The sequence below is a fragment of the Diabrotica virgifera genome, chromosome 2 (assembly GCF_917563875.1).
Source record: "Diabrotica virgifera virgifera chromosome 2, PGI_DIABVI_V3a".
NCBI classification, from domain to species: Eukaryota; Metazoa; Arthropoda; class Insecta; order Coleoptera; family Chrysomelidae; genus Diabrotica; species Diabrotica virgifera.
Window position 1 is genome coordinate 264,859,602 of NC_065444.1, and position 20,341 is coordinate 264,879,942.

General features: G+C 33.6%; 1 protein-coding gene across 7 annotated transcripts in view; it reads left to right on the forward strand.

Annotated features, from left to right (window-relative positions):
* Positions 1-20,341, forward strand: part of LOC126880622 (supervillin-like) — a 668,543-nt gene that overhangs the window by 156,715 nt on the left and 491,487 nt on the right. Inside the window, exon 1 of one of the 7 annotated variants that reach the window (XM_050644631.1) lies at positions 14,917-14,972. The exons of the other annotated variants lie outside the window; for them this stretch is intronic. The gene's annotated coding sequence lies outside the window, so the exon portion shown is untranslated. Of the gene's footprint in view, positions 1-14,916; positions 14,973-20,341 lie in introns of those variants that run through there. 7 annotated transcript variants of the gene reach the window in all.

The following is a 20,341-nucleotide window of genomic DNA, read 5'->3' on the forward strand; positions in this document are numbered from 1 at the left end:
TGAGAGATAGCAAAATTCTTAAATGAGAAACTGGACGAAACTATGCGTAGATCGAAATGAGTGGAAACAATTGTAACGAAGGCCAAGTCGTACAACAAAGTTTGGCAATGCAGAAAAAGAATGCGGAGCGATTCACCGCAATATGTGAATGAGAGCTCTTAGGAGGGGGTGAGGAATTAAGGAGTGTATAAGAGTATAAGCACACATTTGTTATAGTTGGCAAAGTTATCTTACTATTTTGCTAAAAGTTTGTCCAAAGCAGATATTTATGTTATTTTAACGAATTGTTCGTTTTTCAATATCGTTAATTTGCTGAGGTTTTCTTCATGTTCACGTTTTAGGTGCTTCTGTAACAGTTCCTTGATTTCGTTATTTTAAAATGGTTACTTTTCCAACAACGGCTATGATTGAATGCATACTTAGAAACTATACTCTGAACAATACTAGCGGATAAACTGCTTGAATCCATGTTTTCCATAATACGGAACCATCGACTATGGTGTTCTTCTTTTCTTGTGATACTATCGCGTCTATACTTCCTATTCTATCAAACGCCTTTTTAAAATCTATCAGGCAAATATACATATTCTGGTTTGTTGTCTTTCAGGGACTTTTATTTTATCTGCATTATTATAAAAACTCCATCCGTGTATGATCACTCAGTTAAACCCTTGCTGTTCTTCTTACAGAGTCATTCGTTTATTTATTTTTGTGCTATGTCATAAAAACCGTACTATCAATAATTTTCAAACGTAGATAGATATTTTCGATGGCTCGAGTTTCAGGGTGGCCTTCCTCCCTTTCTCTTATCTTATGTCAATCAGATATTTATTTGAATATCAGAATTAATGATCTCCGCATCATTCATATCGATAATGACAAGTAAAACTTTTTGTCATGATCGATATGTTGTATTATTGTGGTCAAGGTAGCTGTGTTTTTTTTGTAAGAGAAGTGTGTCCTTGGTAAAGTGTATAGCGGTTGTATAATACAGGATAGATTGGGTTGGAGTGATTTTCTTTTTTAGAGTTGTTTTTATTTTTCTAAAATGTATAAACATTTTCAATTTCTTTGCAACACGAAAATGCAGCAGCTGCATAATACTCTGGTTAAATCGGAGAGTGCAGGAAGAGTCTATACCGGTTTCTGAGGTTTTTTCCTCCTCATCAGTAGTCCCATATCCTCTTCTCTCCGATTTCCCCAGGCATCATATTTTGGGCCTTTCTGAATTGCAAAGAACGAAATGTCACGGATGTACTAGAGCCATCTACCGAAAAACAAAGTAAGTCATCAATCGAAGTAGCACAGAAAACGACAATAAATATCGTTCCCATACCACCAGATTGACAACAGGTGGAATACTTTCTTTGGTTACAACCTCCCGAGATTTTCAAAAATTATAAATCATACAGGATGCCGAGAAAATTAAGATGAGAGAATTTTAAATAATTCACAACCCATCTGCTCAGCGTGGTAAAAGTTCCAACAAGAAAGATTCCTTAGTACTCAACAAAAGAGCTGCTGCATATTTGTGTTGCAAAGAAATTGAAAATGTTTATACATTTTAATTCATTTACGCTTTTGTCCAGTATTAAGGAATCTTTCTTGTTGAAACTTTAACACGCTGAGCGGATGGGTTGTGAATTATTTAAAATTCTCTCATCTTAATTTCCTCGGCATCCTGTATGATTTATAATTTTTGAAAATCTCTGCAGGTTGTAACCAAAGAAAGTATTCTTTGAGATTGATGGCTTACTTTGTTATTTTTCTGTTTATTACTGGTATTTTAACGAACTTTTTCCAATTTGGGTGGAGCTTTAGGACGTCGTCTCTATAGGGAACTTGCATAAAATTTTAAATTCGAAAAAAATGTTATAAATCACAATAGAACATAATTTAAAACATGTATCACTCGCTCCCTAGTATCGCTCGTACTGCTCGTACCATAATATCGATCGCCAGGTAAAATAAAATGCATTATGTTAAACGCGAGCGTTCACGAAAATGAAGAGAAGGATACTCTGCTCTCGGCGAGGATACCATCCGATGGTCTCCGTTATGAACGCACCTTTAGAATTTAATAATAAATTTAAAAAAACATCAACACTCTTTCAAACAATCATTACCCTTTGTCCAATACCGCTACAGACCAAATTTAGCCTTGACCTCCTCCAAACTGTACCTCCAACCTTGCTGGTCCCGCTCAGAAATTCCTCAGGTGGTTTTTTTGCGTGAATTTGATGGCCTTGGCTGAGCCAATTAGCCAGACATTTTATTTTAAAAACAAACAATTTTTTCCAATCAGAGGAATTTTTTCTGTATTTCTAACTCTAAATATATATGTACATAACAAACTATAGTATTTTTACTACAAAAACGTTATTACGTAGGTCAAAATTTTTGACGTAAGAGAACTGTCAAAACATTAGAATGTGACTTTTCATTATTGCTATGTTTATTATAAACACGGCAATAATGAAAAGTCACATTCTAATGTTTTGACAGTTCTCTTACGTCAAAAATTTTGACCTACGTAATAACGTTTTTGTAGTAAAAATACTATAACATACTAGTATCTAAAAAATACACTGTTTTGGATGTAAATATTGTTTTTGTATATACATATTTATTTTTTTTGGTATATTTTTTTTATTATATTTTTAATTTGTCTTTTTTTTCTTTTTTTTTAATTGTTTTTTTACTACGCTAAGACGTAAACCCGATTCAACATCTCGGAGGTTTACATCTTCTTAGTTTTTTTTCTTTTTTTTTCCATACTCCGTTTTTGTTATTAGGTCCAAATATCTTCCTTAGGACGTTTCTTTCAAATACTTCCAACTATTTTTTGTATTTTCTGTCATCATCCATGACTCGCATCTCGTCGGCTTACTGCCAAAACCCACTAACTCCATTTTTAAAATTTTGAGAGATCTACTTTTTAAACTTTAATTTGAAATTGAAGATCGACTGAATTTAAAAAAATTATTTAAGAACTGAAAAATATGACAAAAATATTTTTCAGTTCTTAAATAATTTTTTTAAATTCAGTCGATCTTCAATTTCAAATGAAAGTTTAAAAAGTAGATCTCTCAAAATTTTAAAAATGGAGTTAGTGGGTTTTGGCAGTAAGCCGACGATCTGTAACATACTATTGGTCTGATACTAATTTTTAGACTCTGATAGTCGATTACCAGTGTGTTTTTTAGAGCGGAACACATGGACGGGGTAAAATACCATTCTATAACTCATAGGTGCGTCTATTTTCCCTAGCTCTTGCGACAGATTCACACCCAATAATGCCACTAAAAATAACCAGATTCATCTTCTTTTTTGGTTGATCATGTCGGTCTTCGATGGTAATCCATAAATATTATATTATTATAGTAATACGTCGCTAAAAAGTTTTAAACACAACAACTGTTTTTTATACTATAAACGCAGAATAAAAATATAAAAATTAAGGAAATTTGATACAAAACACAAAAAACGCTGATATAACTTAATTAACCTATTAATTTTAAATGTCGTTAGTGTCAAAATTTCATAAATGTGAAGAGTGACAAATTTTTATAATTTAAACTAAAAGGGAAGTTCCCTAGGTTGGCTGTATACCATATAGTTAAAAAACTCTAACAAGAAGTAAAACCACTTCTATGTAAATTGGTATATTTATTAAAACTTAAAAAATCCCAATGGATTGAATAAAAAATGTCCAATTCAGAACGTTTTCACACCTATCGGTCCATCATCAGTGAATCTACAATAAAATAAGTAATCCCACTATTAGAATTGAAAGATGGTTGAAATTTTTTTAAAAAGCTAAAAAAGTGTGGTTAGATTACTTACGTGCATACTTGCTAAATAGCCCCAGAACCAAACAATGGTTGAATTTAAAATTCAATCTACATTATTTAAAAATAATATTAAACAGGCTAAACGCCGATGTTAAAGGATATCGCGTATGGGAACATGGTGAAACCCTACCAAAACCTCAATCAACCATCTTAGGCCAACTTTGACTATAAAGTGTCACAAGTGTGTAAGGAACTGTTTGAAGTGACATTGACAGTAGAGAAAAAGGTAGTCGATTTTCAAAGTTAATTAACCAAAAGGTCATGACCCACAACAAATGATAAAAATTTTAATAACTGAAAATGTCTAACATTTTAAATCTATTGGTTTTTGAAAAGAAATTGTGATATACAAAATTAATTTAGAATATAAGATTATTTATATTGACTGTATACCATAACATTAGATTGATCAAATTGATAGAAAGAAAGTTAAGCTGCTGTCAATAATGATAAAAAGATAAAAATAGATGAAGGTGAGAGAAGAGAAAGAATAAGTATTAGTTGGAATGTTATTGTACAAAATGAATAAATTGGTAGGCAATTTAATCTAGTCTATATTGTATTGGTGGTTGTATATGTAAAAGGAAAATATTGTTATTTAAAAATAAATGCAAATTTTTGTAAATAATGGATTTGAGTTAGGATACAGACAAATAATTAAAAGTGTGTATATGTGAATGAAAAAGATTGTAATTATTATGAGATGTTTTATTTTTTAATTTTGTTTCAAAAGTTTTGAGAGAATTCTTGTGACAAAGTGAGGGTATGTGAAGTTAGAGATAAAGAAAAGTATGATTATAGCTGTTAAGTCCAGTTGATACAAGAATGAAATTAAAATGAAAATAATATTAAAAGTGTACTGAATAAAATAAAACCAAAGTAAGAAGTAAGTTCTTTATCCCTCTCTTTCCCTTAAAATTCTTGTCTTTATACCATACACCACAGCCCTCTACTTTTTGTCTTTGACTTTTTCCAAGTAAATTTTTTACCTCTCCAACTAACATCCCATCACTTAATTTCAGTTCTCACATACAGATCCATTATCATTACAATTAAATTATATCAATATTCTTTTTCTTACTTTGGTTTTATTTTATTCAGTACACTTTTAATATTATTTTCATTTTAATTTCATTCTTGTATCAACTGGACTTAACAGCTATAATCATACTTTTCTTTATCTCTAACTTCACATACCCTCACTTTGTCACAAGAATTCTCTCAAAACTTTTGAAACAAAATTAAAAAATAAAACATCTCATAATAATTACAATCTTTTTCATTCACATATACACACTTTTAATTATTTGTCTGTATCCTAACTCAAATCCATTATTTACAAAAATTTGCATTTATTTTTAAATAACAATATTTTCCTTTTACATATACAACCACCAATACAATATAGACTAGATTAAATTGCCTACCAATTTATTCATTTTGTACAATAACATTCCAACTAATACTTATTCTTTCTCTTCTCTCACCTTCATCTATTTTTATCTTTTTATCATTATTGACAGCAGCTTAACTTTCTTTCTATCAATTTGATCAATCTAATGTTATGGTATACAGTCAATATAAATAATCTTATATTCTAAATTAATTTTGTATATCACAATTTCTTTTCAAAAACCAATAGATTTAAAATGTTAGACATTTTCAGTTATTAAAATTTTTATCATTTGTTGTGGGTCATGACCTTTTGGTTAATTAACTTTGAAAATCGACTACCTTTTTCTCTACTGTCAATGTCACTTCAAACAGTTCCTTACACACTTGTGACACTTTATAGTCAAAGTTGGCCTAAGATGGTTGATTGAGGTTTTGGTAGGGTTTCACCATGTTCCCATACGCGATATCCTTTAACATCGGCGTTTAGCCTGTTTAATATTATTTTTAAATAATGTAGATTGAATTTTAAATTCAACCATTGTTTGGTTCTGGGGCTATTTAGCAAGTATGCACGTAAGTAATCTAACCACACTTTTTTAGCTTTTTAAAAAAATTTCAACCATCTTTCAATTCTAATAGTGGGATTACTTATTTTATTGTAGATTCACTGATGATGGACCGATAGGTCTGAAAACGTTCTGAATTGGACATTTTTTATTCAATCCATTGGGATTTTTTAAGTTTTAATAAATATACCAATTTACATAGAAGTGGTTTTACTTCTTGTTAGAGTTTTTTTTATAATTTAGTGAACTTGCCTGGGGTTGGACTAATTAAAAAACGAGGTATAGTTGAAAAAAATTCATATAGTCCACTTTCTAATAGTTTTCCTTTTTAAATCTGATCACAAACAAGGTATAAATAGAAATTGATACGATAATAGTTATTTTCCTAACTAGTGCAGAAAGTGGTACTTTCACGCACGAGACTGCCGTTGACACGATAGCGGTGTTCGGACAAGCAGTCGAGTGCGGGGAAGACACTTTTCGCATGAGTTAGGAACAATATTTTTTCTAGGGCCGCGGCCGTACGTTTGGAAAAAATCCACGAAAAGTAGAGTTATATCAATTTTTATTTAGAAGTGAAAATACACAAATTAATTCTTTGACAAGGTTGTCAAAACCAAACTTTCAATATAATGGGATACCACGACGACGATACTGGTTTCCATGACGACGATTCAAAACAATTGTAATTGTCTACTGATCTGACTTTTAAATATTATGTCAAAATAATTTTATTTCATCGAATTATCAGTAGTAATTGCACAAGTGCTCTAAAATTATTGAATTTTCCCGAGTGACACTTTGACAGTTTTCACGAGGGCAAAAATTCTATATTGATTTTAGAGATCGAGTGCAATTTGTTGCGATTATTTCATGAATAAAACTGTTCAAAACCAAAATTTTATTGTAATTTATTTATGTAAGTACAAATTAGTACAATTAAACACACAGTTATTATAAATATTTGACGGTTGAGTCATCACTTTTATAATTTTTAAAACATTAATTGTCATTAATGTCACTGAGTGTATTTTTTCGTAGCAACGAAGGGCATCTGACGTAATATACTTGACGACGGGAAATTATCAAAAATTATCAGTTTAATTTTGATTTCTGTAGCTTTCTATTGGTCAGAATCTCCTATGAATGAAATAATCAGTAGTAACTGCACAAGAGCTCTAAAATTATCGAATTTTTCCCGAGTGACACTTTGACCCGAAGGGGAGTAAAATTATGTCAAAGTGTCAGGAGGGCAAAAATTCCATAATAATTTTAGAGATCGATTGCAATTTGTTGCGATTATTTCATGAATAAAACTGTTCAAAACCAAAATTTTATTGTAATTTATTTATGTAAGTACAAATTAGTACAATTAAACACACAGTTGTTATAAATATTTGACGGTTGAAAGTCATCACTTTTATAATTTTTAAAACATTAATTGTCATTAATGTCTCTGAATGTATTTTTTCGTAGCAACGAAGGGCATCTGACGTAATATACTTGGCGACGGGATATTATCAAAAATTATCAGTTTAATTTTTATTTCTGTAGCTTTCTATTGGTCAGAATCTCCTATGAATGAAATAATCGCGCTAATTTCATTAAAACATGAACACAATAAGATAAATTTGAAATAGATTACTAAATAATATATAAATATTAGTTGATTGCATGTATTATAATATATTAGAATGCCGTATTACAAGGTATTTTACTTTCCCGCACGCCGTGCGGGAAAATTTACTTTCAAACGAAATGCGTGCGTGAAAGTGGCTCTTTTAGCACAGCTGTAGAAAAAATAAATTTTGCCGTGCCATTAACCAGCCTGTGTGAAATATATTTAAAAAGAATTATGAAATAAAATATTCTTCGATGTTTTATTAAAACCATTATTTTCGTAAATGTACACAGCGAATCGGACCACACAACCATAATATAGCGAACAAAGTGAGTGCTAACTTGGGTGAGGCCATCTCGACAAAATATTTATTATTCGGATATAATTTCTCCGCCTCGAGCAATTATTCTAAAAAGCACTTACGCTTTTTTAATCTTTGATCATCGGCGACTCGTAATCGGGAAACGTAACGATGTGTGAAAAAGTAAAAGTATTTTTTAGCACATTATTTATTGTTGACAAAAAATCCGGACGTGAAATACATAATGGTATGACGTCTAGAACTAGTCATCGAAAAAAAAAAACGTAATTAGAGCGACCCAGACTTATTTTCGAGTCTCAGTATAGAATTACGTCTACTTCTTCTTCTTAACGTGCCCTATCAAACCCCCTTGACGTTGGCGATTAACATGGCGAAACCGTCTCTGTCTCGAGCTATTCTAAATAGTTGTTCTGCTTTCTTTATTCCTGCCAACTCCCGGATATTCTTCAACCAAGAGGCCTGCTTTCTACCAATTCCTCTGCGTCCTTCGATTTTACCCATCATAATAATTTGAAGAATTTTAACCGGTCTACTCTTACTACGTGTCCAAAATAGGCCATCTTTCTATATTTGATGTTATTAAGCAGCTCGCGGGCAGCATTTGCTCTCTTAAGGACTGCCACACTTGTCAGAGTAGCCGTCCATGGTATTTTCAGTGTACGTCTATGCAGCCACATTTCAAAGGCTTCCAAACGATTAATGGTGGATATTTTTAATGTCCATGCTTCGACACCATACAAGAGGACTGACCAAATGTAACATTTAATCAGGCGCTTTCGAAGCTGAAGTTGCAAGTTATCGTTACAGAAGAAGGACCTTATTTTTAAAAATATCGTGCGGGCTATCTCGATTCTACATTTTATATCTTTATCTGGATCTATTTTGTTCAGTAATATGGCAACCAAGTTATTTAAAACTGGGTACTCTTTGAATTATATGACCATCATAATCGTGAATCTTGATGGGCCAAACGGCTAAATACAATGTATTTTGTTTTTGAACAGTTTATGTTTAGTCCAAATTCTCTTCCCACTATGTCAATGGCATTTAAAAGGTGTTGTAATCCATTCATATCATCACTTAAAATAACTGTATCGTCTGCAAATCTGATTTTATTTATCAGAATTCCATTAACTTTCACACCCCATTCCAAATTATGCAGCGCTTCCTTAAATATTCTATCTGAATATAAATTGAATAATGAATATAAATTGAATAACGGTGGGGATAGTATACAACCCTGTCTGACACCTCTCTGTATTTTGCATATTTCTATTGATTTTCCATTTATGCAAGCTGTCGCTGTTTGACGCTAGTATAATTTTTCTATGATTCGTACATCTTGACTATCAACTCCTTTATCCTTTAATATTTTAATTAATTTGTGATGTTTTACTCGATCAAAGGCCTTCTCATAGTCAATAAATACAGCAAAGACGTATTTCCTTTAATCTCGGCATTTCTGCAATAATACATTTAGTGCAAAGAGTGCGTCCCGGGTTCCCAGTCCATTTCTGAAGCCAAATTGTGTTTCATCCTGGTCTTCTTCACATTTATCTCTGATTCTACTGTGGATGATACGTAGAAAAATTTTCAAAGTGTGGCGCATAAGGCTTATCATTCTATAATCGCTACAGTTTTTCGGACGTTGTTTTTTTGGCAGGGTTATGAATTCAGACTTTAATCAATCTTCAGGGATATCACCAGTCGAATTACTACGTCTACACCTTTTGTATTTACGAGCTATAAATCGTAGAGGGTGCACTGTGATGGGCAAAGTCTGCATACTCTCAGGTGCTCCACATTCTGTATTTCCCCACATTCACAAAGTCAGTCGTTACATGTCTTTATACCCCATTTAACGATGTGCTGTTTTACAGGAAATGGGAATAAACTTCGGGAAAACTAAAATGATGGCCAATTTAGTACCTAGCGGACCATTGAAACTAGAAAACTGGAATATCGAAACAGTTGACAAATACATCTATCTGGGCCACGAAATACAAATGAGTAGAGACAACTAAGCGTGTGAATTATCTAGAAGAAAAGCTTTAGGATGAGCAGCGTATGGCAAACTAAGGGACGTGAAAACATCCCAATAAAGCTAAAAAGAAAAGCATTTAACCAGTGCGTACTTCCGGTGCTCACTTATGAAGCTCAAAGACTGACATTGACTAAAGCATCAATAAGAAAATTATAGGTAGCACAACGAAAAATGGAAAGATCCATGCTTGGCCTAACTTTGAGAGACAAAATACAGAATGATGTGATACGGCGAAGAACTGGAGTGGAATACGTCATAAAACGCATTACGAAGTTGAAGTGGAAATGGACAGGACACGTCTCAAGACAGAGAGACAACAGATGGACAAAGAAGATTTTAGAGTGGCTGCCAAGGGCAGACAAGCGAAGTCGTGGAAGACCACCTACCAGATAGACGGACGACATTAAAAGAATAGCGACACACTGGATTGCAGCTGCGCAGGACAGTGAAGAGTGTAAACATCTTGAGGAGGCCTATGTCCGACTGTGGACAAATTTGGCTGTGTGATGATGATGATGTTTTACAGGGCAACGCAGGTGCGTGTGCGGTTGAGTGTCCGTCAGGTTCTCCAGTCCAGGTTCATCCATTAGGTGGTTCTGGGTGTAGGGGGAACAGTTCGGGAGGTTAGACTCTGACTTTTCTCATAAACCTTTTCATTGATTAAAGCCGGCTGGTTCTTGGCGATTCGTCAAACCCGTATAATTGGTGCCTTTCATTGCAAGTTGCTTGCACTTAGAGATGTATCAAGTCAAACTAGTTTGAATTTATTCAACAAACTTGACTTGACTTGAAAACCAAACTTTTTGTATAAAAAAGTTTGACTTGACTTGATTTCGATATCTTTAGGTTTGACTTGAAATCAAACTTCTTCAAACAGTTTGAAGTTTGAATATCATATTGCGCAACGTGTTTATTTCCAATTCTAATTGAGAGCGTACCTCCTGACTTTTGTTTTGACTTATTTGGATAGGTCTGAATCTGTACTCTGCTACTCCGCAAATTAGTTTGTAGTTCATATTAAGAAGTACCTATGTGCTTGGCTTGTTTATTACGTAGTTTTGAAGTGTGTGCTTTGTGAAATAATATCTGAACCTGAATATTTTTCGGCTCAGAAAAGTACCAGATCACATTGAGTCTGATTTTGAAGTTATCTCTTCTCTTCCACTGCAAAAATTAAGAGAAAAAATCTGTAGTTGAAGTAGAATTAATTAGAAATGAAGTAGAAGTAGAAATAATGAAGTAGAAAAATAAATATACTGATTTATTTGATGTTGTGGCAGGTGATTTCAAAACAATGAAAATTGAAAAGTACATACATACTTGTATTATGTAAAAATAAAGAACAGTGTTATAAAATGACAATTAGTGAACTAATTCTTTAAGACGACATTGCAAAGTCGCAAAAAAATCATTAAACCTAGTCTATCAAAAATATATTTTGTTGTGCCTTCATAAATTTTTGTTAAAGGAGCCGTTCAAGTATCGTAACACAATTTTACAACCTCTTTATTCCATCTGTACCTTTTCATCTTTTGTTGTGAAGAACGGTCCAGCTATTTATTGCCAACATGTGTTACTGTGCTTGATCTTTAAGACAAATTTTAAGATTTTTTCACTTGAATACTATTATCCTACTGTAACATGAGCGGAGCGTGAGGGGGCAATAGAATACAATCCAGGGGTTCTATGTAAAATATAAATGAAAGTTTAAAAGTTGGGAGATTGTGATTCCGTAGTTTTTTTTATTTAAGTTCCCCCAACTTCATCATCATCAGTAGCTCGACAACCCTTTTTGGGTCCTGGCTTAATCTGGGATTTTCCGCCATTCTGTTCTGTTCCTTGCTTTGTTCTTCCAATTGGTAATCTCAAGTGTTTTCAGGTCTTGTTCCACTTGTTCCATGTATCTAAGTTTGGGTCTTGGGTCTTCCCTTTGACTTTCTCCCTACTGGTGTTTGCCTCATCACCTATATGTTTTGGTGTTTCGGTCTCCAACATCCGTTTAACATGGCCCATCCAGCGCAGACTTCCGATCTTTAAGGATGTTATGACGTCGGGTTCGTTGTATGTTGCGTATAGTTCAAAATTATATCTTCTCCGCCATACGTCATTTTCTTTCAACCCCTTATAATCGCTTTTCGACAGTGTCCATGTCTCTGATCCATATATAAGGACCGGTTTTATCAGGGTTTTGTATATTTTGCATTTGGTTTTTCCCGTGATGTTGTTAGATCTTAGATGTTTAATTAGTCTATTTACTAACTTGCGTTACCCTCCCCCAACTTGCGTTACGTAATACTTTAAAGCTTCCAAAGTAGATTAAATTACACTTGGTATGATAAAAAAACTATCCAACGAATTCTTTGTTTTAATCTAGTGACACTCTAATATAAACAAGTTATATCGATAAAACGAAACTTACCAGCAAGCATTTCAAAGCATACAGAAATCATTTTCAAAAAATTTACCCTATTTTGATTATAATCGCTTCCTGTATCAAGATACTTTTATGTGGCACTCATTGTATTATTAATTTTCTTATCTTAATTGGCAACTAACATGTCAATCTCGACAAAAAAGTATATCTACTAAATAAATTATTTTTCAAACCCTTTCAAACTAGTTTGACAAACAGTTTGAATTTTCAAACTTGTACGATTGACCAGTTTGACTTGACTTGAATTATTTGTCAGAAGGATTGACTTGAGTTTGACTTGAAATTAAGTCAAACTCAAGTCAAGTTCAAACATTCAAGTCAAACTTTTGCAACTCTACTTGCACTTGTCCACATATTGCAAGCCGTATCTAAGGTCTTTTAATGTCTAAAACTATATCTCGAAGTGGACAAACAAGATTGAAGGATAATTTATGTTCTTGGATTTAATACAACAATACTTTCGTGAAGAATGCTTTGGATGGTGAAAGGATTGTGAAAATCAATAGTTTTAAGTACCTAGGATCGGTATTACAGAGTAATGGAGAAATAGATGGAGATGCATGCAGTAGAATTAGGGCTGGATGGATGAAGTGGAAAGAAGCGAGTGGTGTGTTGTGTGACAGAAAAATTCCAATGAAACTGAAGGGAAAATTCTATAAAACCATAAAGCCGGCTATGATGTACGGAACTGAATGTTGGGCAGTGAAAATGAAAGAGGAACAACGAATGCATGTGCCGGAAATGAGAATGCTTAGATGGATGACTGGAGTGACAAAGAAGGATAAAATTAGAAATGAGTATATTACGGGAAGTCTAGGTGTGGCACCAATTGATGCCAAAATGAGAGAGCATAGGTTAAAATGGTTTGGTCATGTTCAACGTCGAGACGTTAATCACCCAATACGAAGAATAGCTGAAGTGCAGATTCCTGGAAGGAGTAGGAGAGGAAGACCAAAGAAGACCTGGGGAGACACGATAAGGCAGGACATGTTGGTAAAGAGGATTAACCTTGATATGACCCAAGATAGAATTGTGTGGAGAAATGCAATTAGGGAAGCCGACTCCGCATAGGGATAAGGCAAAGAGAATGATGATGATGACTTTCGTGAAGAATGTATTCCCATCTTCCTATTTTTTTGTTTTGGAACTTTTTTGGCCGAAGACATTTACAGCTCATACTTTTTCTAGACATTTACAATATCCCCCGTATATACACCAATGGAAAAAGGCACGCAATGTCTGGTCTCGATTTGATACAGCAGTTTTTTCTTTTATTCAACAGGAACGCCTTAAAATTCATCCAATCGATATAATTATGAAAAAGAAAGTTATATCTCTGGGTCACGGTATCCTGCCATTATTTACCGATGCTCAATAATGATATCTACACGTGATTTATTATCTTTATATATACTATATAAATATATCAAATAGAAGTTATTTATTTATAATCTCAATATAACTTAATTGGGAAAGACATACCATACATTCATATTTGTGAAGTAAAGTATGCAATTCTCACAATTTTGAAATTGAATGGCGAAGTACACGACTGACCAGAGAATAGCTATATGTATAACAAGGGAGCAAAGTGCTACTTTTCCTCCCGAGGATGAAGTTTAGTTTATCATTCAAGGGAGGAAAAGGCACTTTACTCCCATGTTATACATATGATTTTTCCACCTCCCTCAAATAACAAGTCACTTTTTCATTTCACTATCCTTCTATTACTTCAAAGTTTGTGACTCTTTCAACACAACTTATCCTCAGCATTCGACGGTAGCACCACATCTCGAAACTTTCAATATTTTTTATGTTGTTCTGTTTGAGAGTCCAGGCCTCTACACCGTATAATAGCGTGTTAAATACGTAGCCTCTTAGCATTCTTAATTGTAGAGGGATGCTTATATCTCTGTTACAGAAGAATTTTCTCATCTTTATGAAGGTGGCCCTGGCAATTTCGATACGTCTTTTTATTACATTTTTTTGGTCTTCAGTTTCGTTTATTAAAGTTCCCAAGTATTTGTAACTTGATAGTTTTTCAATTTGAATGATGTGCTGGTTGTGTCATGTTTTTACTGAAGACCATATACTTGTTTTTTAGATATTAATATTTATGCTATAATTGTTGCAAGCAATATTTATGTTTGTAAGTAATCGCTGTAATTATTCTACTGTTCTTGCAACAATACAGTGTCGTCCGCGTATCGAATATTATTTACAACTTCTCCATTGATTACAATTCCTTCATTTGCTTGCAATAGGGCTTCCTGGCAGATGCTTTCACTATATACATTAAATAGCAGTGGTGACAAAATGCATCACTGCCGTACTCCTCTACGTATTTCTATTGCTTGTGATGTCGCATCAGAAACAATAGAAAACCCTTGTAGATACTCTTCAAATACATTAATAACGAGGAAATGTAGTAGATATTTCTAGACTTACTATATGTATTTTCGTTATTCCAATCAAAATGACCTCTCTGTAACTCCGTACTTACTTATATTAATACATATACACCGTACATATTTCGTATTCAAATTAATAATAAACATCCAAAAAAATTGACCATCTGAAATATAAACAACGATTTGGTTTTTAAATACTACCTACTTCTTTTGAACAATTGCGTTCTAATACCTGGCATTTATTATTATTATTTTTGTTAAATGAATGTTTTGAATCGATTCAGTTGTGCGGATACAGTCACGTTTAGCGCAGTGAAACCAAGAGGTAATGTACTAATTGAATACCAGACATGTTTAAAAATTGAAAGTTGCTCATTTCCTTATATATAGGTATACTAAAGATCCGGATTTCAATTAGTTTAATCTTAAGCATTGTGTCTATATTTTTTATGATGAATGACAGCTAAGTTCTTCATCTAAAACTTTGTATGTTTGTTATTATATAATCGTAGTATATCTCATACATATATAATAAATCTTTCACTTCTTGTATTGAATTAGGTCTATATTTTTTTCTGTTACCTTAATTTCTTTTCGTACATTTTAAATAATTTTCCAAGCTTAAGTTGCCAACTGAAGTCCGTCAATTCCGTCCGCCAATGTTCACCCTCTGGACATTGCAACCCACATGGGGCAGAATTATATGTTGCCTAAAGTTAAATCTAGGAAAATTTAAAACATCCTAACTTTAAAACAACACTATGTAAAATCGTTGTAGACATTAACTACTTTAAAGGGCATTCACCCTATTATTTAAGTGGCTCAGGCATGCTGTTTCGAATTTAAAATTTGCCATTCTGCGTTTTATTTCAATGTCTAAAACTAGTGGGTTACCAAATATCTCATTTTGTGAACTTTTTCAACTTGAACTCCATAAGAAGCTCTGCATCAGGAGGTGGGTTAAGACTAAAGACTAAAAATTTGGGTTTGTTTGAGTTAATTTTAATGCCCATTTCCTTCAATATTTTCTAACAGAATTACTGTATCGTCCGCGTATCTAATTACATTGAGTAGTTCCTTGTTGATTATGGAGATTTCGTCGGTGTAGTTATCTTTAATTTTTTATGCTAGCAGTTTTATTCCAGTACAAATTTTTAATTACACGAATATCTTTGTCTTCAATTCCTGTATTTTTTAGCATCTGCATTTAGTACGTGCTGTACTTTATCGAATGCCTTTTCGGAGTCCACGAAGCATCGAAGCATAAAAATACATATTTTCTTTGATCACGGAATTATTGTAATAGTACATTTAGCGCCAAAAGTGCTATACGCTGGTTCCCATAACATTTATAAAACCAGTTTGTGGGAATCACTCCGGTGTTATATATTGAATTAAAAAGTTTTACTAGTAATATGTACTTTTATGTTATCTTGATTTATTAGCTTCAGCAGCTCAGTTGGTGATTCATCTGGACCACAAGCTTTCCTCATTTTAGAATTATTTATATCGTGTTCTACCTCTGATTTCATAATTTCTTGATAATTTAAGATCAAAATTTATTAACATTTTAAACCAGTCGATTTTGAGGAGTTTGTATACAAAATGATATAAATGAATTTAATGTATCATACTATTGGTAAACTTTAATGTTTAGTCTCCAGTAAAATCTGGAGTAGTTCATTTGTTAACATGAATCATCATATATATTACACTTTATTGTATTTTAATTGTTATGTATCACATTAGGTTTCCAAATGACTTTTTTCGCTTATGATATCGCTCATTATGAATATTTTATAACTGGAATTACAAACAATAGTCGACTACCCTGTACACCACCTTCTTCTATTCAAATAGAAGACAAAATTTGTTAAGTCACCAACGGTTGTCGTAATAATCCATTTGGATCTCTCTATTGAATAAATTCATGACCTACCCACATGCTACTAATTGGTATGTCTAGCCTTTTCTGTTCTGCTTCGTGTTTGATGTACTAGATGAATCACGGGATTTACGAATTGGGTAATACAAGGTTAGTTCTTATGAGCGTACTCACTAATGTATTTTTAAGTAAGTGGTCATGTCATCTTAACTACTATTGTTTTTATACATAGAATTGAGGAGACTTTGAAAATCCATTATTGCAAATTGTATTAAAAATAAATAAATTCAAGCTACATCTCTTACGGACTGGGACGTTTCGCCGTCGCCGTTTCGCCGTCGCCATTTCGCCGTCGCCGTTTCGCCGTCGAGCCATTTCGCCGTCGGCCGTTTCGCCGTCGCCATCCCGGCATTGGTTAAGTTTACAAGAACGTGATAACATACTAACTTTTTTTATACTAAATATCGCAAGAACGTGATAACATACTAACTTTTTTTTATACTAAATGTCAGTGTTAATAAAATGCTGAAGTTGCTATACTATTATCAGATTCCCGGAAATAAACAATATTGAGAAAAGAGATTTTAATTTCAATTGTTTTTACTCTATCAAAAATAAAAAACTTCATTATGCAAAAGTGATAGTATATAATCGTTCGAAAACCATTCAAAACTTATATACAAGTAATTATCATCACGAAATTATAAGTACGAATGCTAACAACGAAATGGCGACGGCGAAATGGCTCGACGGCGAAACGGCGACGGCGAAATGTCCTAGACCCATCTCTTATGCCTGGTTGCACCAATACATCTTAAGTATAAGACGTGTTTTAAGCTCAGCTTACGAAACATATGCGTTGCACTATTGAGCCTTAGATCAATTTTCAGTTTGCCACAATTAATTGCCAAGTGGTAAGAATCGACAACAATACTTAAAAACAAGAGTGATTGACCAGTGCATACTCCCAATTCTCACATACGCATGCCAAACATGGACCTTGACCAAGGCAAACATGGATAAAATAACGAAGACACAAAGAGCCATGGAGAGAGCAATGTTAGGAGTAAAATTGACAGACCTAAAGCAAAACAACTGGGTCAGAAATAGAACAAAAGTCAAAGACGCAGGCCAACATATAGCCAGGCTAAAATGGAGCTTCGCAGGTCATAACGCTAGACAAACGGACAATAGGTGGAATAGCACGATACAACAATGGAGACCATGGACAGGAAAGAGAGCAAGAGGACGACCCCAGATGAGATGGGGAGACGACATAAACAGAAAGCACTAAACAGAAGCGAATGGAGGAAACTGGGGGAAGCCTATGTTCAAAATTGGACGAATTAAAGGGCAAAAGAAGAAGAATCGACAATTATGGTGCAACGTAGGTGAGACTTAAAGCGGCTATCTATAATAAGGTGAGCTGGGCTAAGCCGGAGCTTAAGATTTGTTAGGGTAACCAGGCATTATTAATGTATGTTTTATGGCTTATGATTCAATTAATCGTCCAACACTACGGAATTGCAATGGTTGAGCAGGGCATACCCAAGAAACTAGCTTTGTTAACACAAATGTGTGTAAGAACTCCTTTGCACATGTTAAAATAGGAAGAAAATATCAAATGCTTTCTGCTTAAATTCTGTACTGAGACGGGGAGATCCGTTGGTCTCATTTTTGTTTAACCTTGCCTTAGATGTCATACGATTTATCCAAAAATCAAACCAGACATAACTGCTCGGAGGGCAAAAATCATAGTAGCCTTTGCCGCATGTCGCGTAAAACACAACAAATTTATAACTCTAATGCAAGAAATTGGAATTGACAACAAAGATCTGAGAATTATCAGAAACATTTATGTATTACAATCAAACGGCCAAAATCAAAATAGAAGGCCAGTTAACTGATAAAATTGCAATAGAACGAGGAGTACGACAGGACTGTATTTTATCTCCACTACAATTCAATATTTACTTTGAATGGGTATTTAGTAAGCTTTAGACGGTTATGCGAAAGGAGTATTAATAAACGGTGAATGGTTGAATAACATTAGATATGCAGATGACACCCTAGTTTTTGCCGATAATCTATATGATTTACAGATATTAACAAATCGTATAACAGAAGTCAGCAACCGATACGGACTAGCTCTTAACATAAAGAAGACCAAATTTATGACAATTAGTAAAAACCAATACTAAACGCTCAACTTACAATCAACCAACAAAATATCGAAAGAGTTGGGCAATATACATATCTGGGCACGAATTTAAATAGCCAATGGGACCACTCAACAGAAATTAAACAGCGAATAATAAAAGCGAAAGCAGCATACGTTAGAATGGGACCCATTTTCAACAGTCGGGACGTATCATTAAAAACAAAATACCGTATCTGTTGAAATGCTACATATTCACAGTTCTGCTCTACGGAATGGAAGTGTGGACACTAACTGCTGCATCTATAAATCGGCTCGAAGCTTTCGAAATGTGGTGTTATAGACGTAGTGTTGGAAAATTGTCGAGAATGGAAAATCGGAGAATATTCTCGATATGGAGAATTTTCTGAGAATGAACCCTATGACGCGCTTAAGCATGTTGTTAAAGATGTAATAGGGTATTAAAAATCACGAAATTATATACAAAATTATGAGATGAAACAACAGTATTCTTTATATATAAAAAATACAAAAACAACAGAAAACACAAAATTTATTTGATAAAAAAATAAAATTTTCTTAACAGCAAATAATGGATGTGGTGATTTAATGTGAAAAGGATGAGGCCTTAGATTCAGAATCTATTTCCATCATTAGCTCATCCTGGTCATCTACATTCTGCACTTCAATGTACTAATAAGAAGTTGTGGGATTTTGTTTTTCACGAGTCGCCAACTCACTCATACAGAGTTCAGCAGTAAGCCGGTTTCTTTTAGAGAAGTGGATAAAAAAACCATAAGAACTGAAACTTCTTTCAGTCGCTGCACTGGATGAAGGCATGCTTCTATTTTAGTTCATTTTGTTCCGAAACATGTACCTTTCCACCATATGATTGGGTCTAGTTTTCAATGGATTTTACAACGTATGGTTTTCCAAAAAATCCCTTTTTAGACCGATAAAGTGCCAAATTTGCCGTTATTTCAGGCGAGTCATCCTAAATTATCTATAAACTCAGTTCCCTCAAATTGTTCTTCTCTGCTTAAATGAACACCATTCTAAATATTTCCACGTTAATATAGCACCAGAACAATAAATGCCAATAAATACTGACACTGTAAACACCCTAGCCCTAGCTAGTGGTTCATGGGATTCCCGAGCCCCGACTACTTCGATTTTGGGGGATTTTATCTAAAATCGCGTGATTCCCCGGCCGGCCAAAGCGAAAAAGCATTCTATGAGCGGAGCGGCAAGTAGGTGTTTGGTCTTCAAGAATAATAATGTTAAAGATGCAAAAAATATATAAGGTAAATTGGCAAAAACAATATACTTATTTATATAAAAACAATATATATAAAAACAATATTTTTTAAATAATAATAATTTGACCCATATCTAGTTTTTGTAAATATAGAAAATTCTCGCAGAGAATTTTCTGGCCGAGAATATTCTCTTCTTACATCACTATATAGACGCATCTTACGCATATCCTGGGTTGACCGAATTACTAATGTGGAAGTAGAATGGGAAAAGAGTGTGAAATTTTCATAACCATCAAAACAAAAAGTTAGAATATCTAGGACATGTAATGAGAAATCATCAAAATTTACGAAAGTTGTATAACACGACTACCACTGAACTGTTCCGCGATGCT